This window comes from Hypanus sabinus, chromosome 1 (assembly GCF_030144855.1).
Source record: "Hypanus sabinus isolate sHypSab1 chromosome 1, sHypSab1.hap1, whole genome shotgun sequence".
Classification (NCBI taxonomy): Eukaryota; Metazoa; Chordata; class Chondrichthyes; order Myliobatiformes; family Dasyatidae; genus Hypanus; species Hypanus sabinus.
Genome location: NC_082706.1, coordinates 119,458,324 through 119,464,541, shown reverse-complemented (window position 1 = coordinate 119,464,541; position 6,218 = coordinate 119,458,324). Strand labels below are relative to the sequence as shown.

Here is a 6,218-nt window from a genome sequence, read left to right as displayed (position 1 = left end):
AGTTCTAGAAATGGACATCTGGGGTGGGATTGGCAGTTACCTGGAAACATGGAGTGAAGAGAGTAAACTGGTGTAAATTTGTTAAATTCAAACATTACAGTGAAATAACAGAAAAGTTTAATTAGGGAAATGTAGTTTATGTGGAATATTAAAGTAAAGTAACAGGTGAATCAAGTCAAAGTAAATTTATTATCAAGGTACATATATGCCCGCCGTATACAACCTTAAGGTCCATTTTCTTGCAAGGATTTACAGGAAAATAAAGTATAATAGAACTTACAATAAACAATGCATTAACAAGGCCTGGATGGTGAGGGTCTTTGATGATGGATACTGCTTTCTCTTGGTAGCGCCCCTTGTGAATGTACTCAATAGAGCACTAGTTGGTATATTGATAAGTCAGGCAGCATTTGTGAGAAACTCAGAAATGCAAGTGAGTTTGAAACTGCAGAGAAGAATGGGAGGAAGACCGTTTGAGTTTGAATGGGATCATATCCTGCTGCTTGGCTTTGGATGGGATTGTTTCCTGTTGTTTAAGTTTGAATGGGATCATATCCTGCTGTTGAGTTTTCGATGGGACGGTACCCCACTGCTCGAGTTGTTTTCTTGCATCCCTTCGCAGATTGTTCCAACTTTACCTGCAGAAGGCCAATATTGATAAGAACACCAAAATGACACTGGAAGAAGTGAAGCAGTTTATGTATGTGATGAATATAGAAGTGGGTAGTATGTATGCAATGGATCTGTTCAAGGTACAATTCTGTATCTTAATGATTAAATTCATTTAATTATTTTTATTGGGAGATATAGCATGGAATAGGCACTTTTGGACCTTCAAGCGCACTGCCCAAAAACACACCTATTTAACCCCAGCCTAATTACAGGACAACTTACAATGACCAATTGACCAACTAACTGGTACGTCTTTGGTCGGTGAGAGGGAGGTGGGAGCACTCAGATGAAAGACATGTAGTCACAGGGAGAATGTACAGATGGTACAGAATTGAACTCTGAACACCGCTCGAGTTTAATAGTGTCACTTTAACCACTACCCTACTGCAGTGCCTAAAAGACAGATGAGCTTTATTTGTCACATGTGCATCGAAGCATACACTTAAGTACAGTACCTTGTTTCGAAGATGGACACAGCCCTTCTGTGTACTGGGCACAGCATGCAAGGGTCACCATGCTTTCTTTGGAATGTGGGAGTAAACTGGATCAGCTGGGAAAATGCATGCAATCACAATCAGAACTCTTATAGTTAGTTTTATTTGTCACATGTACATCAAAACATGTAGTAAAATATGTCATTTGTGTCAACAAACAACACAATCTGACGTATTGGGAGCATCCCATAACTGAGTTCATGCGTCAGCATCCACATAGCATGCCCACAACTCATGAACCCTAACCCACATGTCTTGGGATGTGAGAGGACACTGGAGCACACAGAGGAAAACCACACAATCATGGGGAGAATGTAGAAACTCCTGACAGAGTGTGTTAGGAATTGAACCCTGTATTTATACTAACCACTATACAGAGAACCCTGTATTTATACTAACCACTGTCCCATCTATCTCTCCTGGCAACTAGATGTTCCTGGCTTATGAGAATTTTCTACTAACAGCCAGGCTTGCCTAACTGCAAGTCACGGTAACTTCCTTCACCTTTATCCACCAGCGACAGGCATCAATGATGTAATTAAACTGAAAAACTGCAGAACATGTATTACTGGAACTGGACTCTTAAATAGACTGGGACTATTTTCTCTGGAGCAGCTGAGGAATAAGGGTGATGTTATTGAAGATTGAATTTTTCTTGTTTACGATGTTTTCTCCCCGTTTGCCCTTCAGTCTTTCTCCATTTCTCTTTATGGTTCAACTCTCGACCCCTTTGCTCTCATCTGCCCATGAATTTCTTCTCACTCCCCTCCTCCTCCTCATTCTCCCATGGTCCACTCTCGTTTCCTATTAGAATCCTTCATCTTCTGCCCTTCCACCAATCATCTCCCAGCTTTTTACTTCATCCTTTCCTCCCCACTCAGCCACATTCCCCATCATCTGGTCTCACATATAACCTGCCAGAGCTGCGTTTCTGTCGCCCACCTGATTGCTTGAACTGCTCTCGATATTCTCCGCTAACCTCTCTCATTAACAAGGCACTTCCACCCTCAGAACTGCTGTTGACTGGAATTTTCTTTGTTTTTTTACATCATGATCTGTAAACTGAAATGGTTCTGCATGAAAATTGCAGGAGATCTGCAGTTTCTGAAATACTCAAATCATCCCATCTGGCACCAGCAATCATTCAACAGTCAAAGTCATTTGGATCACATTTGTTCTCAATTCTGCTGTTTGGTCCAAATAACAACTGGAATCTCTTTATGACATCTGTATACTTTTATGCATTGAGTTGTTGGCACATGATTGGCTGATTAGATTTTACAAAAATAATCAGGTATACAGGCGTACCTAATAAACTGGGCACTGAGTGCAGAACAGCACTACTCAAGAACAAGCCCTTTGTCCCACCATATTGTGATGAACTAATTAGACTAGTAACTAAATGCCTGACAAAACTAATCCATTGTGTATCCGCAATGCTCTGATCCCTGCATTCTCTGCATATTTATGTGCCTGAGCCTTTTAAATTCCCCTATTTTATCTTCCTCCACTACTGCCCGAGGCAGCATGTTCCAAATACCCACCTCCCTGTGTGAAAAATTTGCCTTGCGCATCTCATTTAAAGACCATAAGATATAGGAGCAGAATCAGTCAATTTGGCCCATTAATTCTATTCCACTATTTCATTGTGGCTGATCCTTTTTTTTTTCTCAGCCCCAATTTCCTGTCTTCTCCCTGTATCCCTTCATGCCATGACCAATCAAAAATCTATCAACCTATGCCTTCAATATAAATGTATAAAGACTTGAGCTCCACAGCTACCTGTGACAACGAATTCCACAGATTCACTACGCTCTATCTCCTCATTTCCATCCTAAAAGGAAGCCACTTTATTTTGAGGCTGTATACTCTGGTCCTCGATTCTCCCACCATAGGAACCATTCTCTCCACTTACACTCTATCAAGGTTATTCAACATTCAATCGGTTTCAAGCTTATGCTCCCCTAACTTGTATCCGCTTCCAAGGAATCTACAACTCATGCTCTCAGTATTATTAATTTATCTTTGTTATTTCTGTACAATTTGTATTCTTTTATAGGTTGGATGTTTGAGAATCTGTTATTTATAATTTTTCATAAGTTCTATTGTATTCCTTTTTCCCTGTAAATGCCTGCAAGTAAATGAATTTGAGGGGAGTAGATGGCAATATATATAGACTTTGAAAAGAAAATTAGTTTGAACTTTGAACCTTAAATGCATGCTTTCTCATATTTGACATTTCTTCTCTGGATAAAAGACTTTGAATGTATTTAATCTCCCTGATTTACCCCTCTTTTAATCTTATAAACTTCTGTCTGGTCTGCCCACAGCCTATGCTGCTCAAGAGAAAACATATTCAAATCTGTCCATCCTCTCCTCATAGCTCATGTCCTCTGATCCAAGCAGCATCCTGATAAACCTCTTCTGCACTCTATCTGATGCTGAGTTACATCCCAGGAAGCACTGGGACACGTTATCAGTGACGTAACCTGGTGTCATTGAGTTTTTGAGGTCTTTCAACATCAGACATCTTTGCCCAAGCAACACAGCTAGGGTTGATCAGCCCTTGGCTTGTGTCCCGGCAGCATTGGTCCATGGGTCATCCCTGTTATTTCATAGACAAATTGAAGCTTGCTCAAAAGACTCTGTGACAGTCATATTGTCACTTCTTTTTTTGCAGCCAATAGGTTCTGCACAGTGAGCAGCCAGCATAATCGCTATTCCTCCCTCTATAGGCTTGCACTGTGCACTCCACTCTGTCTGTGGCACTGTTCTACCAGCTCCTTGTATTTGTTTTTTTTATTCTCGACTGCCTCCTCAATCCAGTCTTCCCATGGCACTGCCAGTTCGAACAAACCACCTGCTTCGAGGTTTCCAAGCGATGAAGTCAGAAAACTTAACGTGCTTGCCGAATCAGTTTGCATTTTGCAGTCAGATGCTGTGGCGAGCGAGTCTGCAGGTGTTCTGGGCTGAGGTTGGTCTCCAGCTTTGACAGAGACTATGGGTTTTCTGAGTTGGCTGAGGTGCCTAACATTGTTAATACTGAGGGGATACTTCCTGCCACTGCCTCCAGCACCTGGTCACGGCACCAGCAGTAGTGTCCTTGTCGCAAGGCTTTTTGGCAGCTGCTGAGAATGTGTTCCAGGGTCCCTGTGCTGGGGCTGAGAAGACATGATGTTGCCTCACTTTTGCTTCAAGCAAAAAGGTTGACTGGACTAGGCAAGAAATTTTACACAATTTGGATCATGAACAATGCGCAGGGGATCTGCCTGCCAGATGTTGGACTAGGAAGTCTTCTGTATCAGTGCACCCTCCCACCTAATCCAAGTTCAGTGTTGCCCCATCCATACCTACTATCCCATTGGTATGTACTTCTTTGATAGCTGCTCACAACTCTTCCTGGACCATTTTGTGTCTGTTCCTACCCTGATCTCTATTGAAGAGGATTGCAGGGAAATTGTCCCACCCTGTCTGACCAGACACCACTGTCTGTACTCGATCCCAGTGCCTCAGGTGTGACTCAACCATCTTCACTGCATCTTTGGCTTTCTATTTCCTGCCTGTCTAGACATCAGTGCCTGCTGATAAAATGTGGTTACTGGAATCTCTCTACAGCAGCAATTCTCCTGTGCAGGCAACAATTAACTCCTTGTTCAGGCTGCTAAAAGGAAGTTATAGTTTATTCACCTCCCCATACAGATCAAAGCTGCTCAGGCTACGATGGAGGCCCAGCCATCTTCGAAGATTGCACTGATCATTCTTTCAAGAGCCTTGATGCACCATCAATAACTCTCTGAGACGTGAGGCGAGATATCGGCTTTTATTGACTGGAAGAAAGAACAAGCAGCAATTGACCAGCATACTACATCCTGGAGACTGAGGGCCGGGCTCAGGCCTCAATCGCCTTTATATCGGGGTCTGTGGGAGGAGCCATAGCCAGTGGGAGAAGCCATAGGAGAAGTCAGTGGGAGGGGGGCATGTCCAGACAGTGGGGTAGTTCACCACATTCAGCCCCCCTTTGTTTTAAAAGAGAGTCCCCATGGGGCGAAGTTTCTTACAAGTATATTTACAGATTAAGTCTATCAGGTGGTCGAATCTGTCGCTGCGATTTACGTAGCACCGGCTGTGATTGCACAGGTGCCGGTGGTGATTGCACCGGAGACGGTGGTTGTGCTGGTTCCGGCCTGACTGGAGGTGTCAGCCCACTAGGCGTCAGTGATCCCTCACGCGTGTGTGAGGTGCCTGGTATATGCGCGTGAGACGCCCGGTGTAGGAGTGTCGTGAGGAGTCTGTGTAGGGCTTGGTGTGCGCGGTGTCACCTCGGATACCGAGTTCATAGTTACCGTGGAGTGCTTGGGGTAGTGGTCTGCTGCTCCTGCGGGCACCAGGTCACGGACGGAGACTATGTCCTCCCACCCATCAGGTAAGACCACGTAGGCGTACTGGGGGTTCGCATGTAGAAGGTGAACCCTCTCGACCAGCGGGGAGTATTTATATCAGGAGTACTCCTCACATGTTTCTGGAGCAGCACTGGCCCTGGGGATGTCAGCCAAGCTGTTAGGGTGGTCCCAGTAGCAGACTTCCTGGGAAAAGAGAATAGGCGCTCGTGAGGGGTGGAATTGGTGGATGCACATAACAGGGAGCGGATAGAGTCGAATGCCTCAGAGAGCACCTCCTGCCATCGAGAGACCGGCAACCCTTTTGACTTAAGAGCTAAAAGTGTGGCCGTCCACACTGTGGCATTCTCCCTCTCCACCTGTCCATTTCCCCGGGGATTATAGCTCGTGGTCCTACTATTAGCAATACCCCTAGCCAGCAGGTACTGGTGCAGCTCGTCACTCATAAAGGAGGACCCTCTATCACTGTGGATATAGCAGGGATATCTGAACAGAGTGAAGAGCTGGCGCAGGGCTTTTAAGATGGACATGGCAGTGGTGTCGGGGCAGGGGATGGCAAAGGGGACCGCGATTACTCGTCGATAATGTTGAGAAAGTAGACATTGCAGTGTGTGGAGGGAAGGGGGCCCTTAAAGTCAACACTCAATCGCTCAAA

The 6,218-nt window shown here is 44.7% G+C and overlaps 1 long non-coding RNA gene across 1 annotated transcript; it reads right to left on the bottom strand.

Moving 5' to 3' along the window:
• Positions 1 to 215: 215 nt before the first annotated feature.
• On the bottom strand, positions 216 to 4,165 carry LOC132397108 (uncharacterized). Its single transcript, XR_009513270.1, has 3 exons — positions 4,027 to 4,165; positions 1,128 to 1,222; positions 216 to 638 (listed from the first exon to the last, which is right to left on the bottom strand). It is a non-coding gene; the product is annotated as an uncharacterized LOC132397108 (long non-coding RNA).
• Positions 4,166 to 6,218: the final 2,053 nt, after the last annotated feature.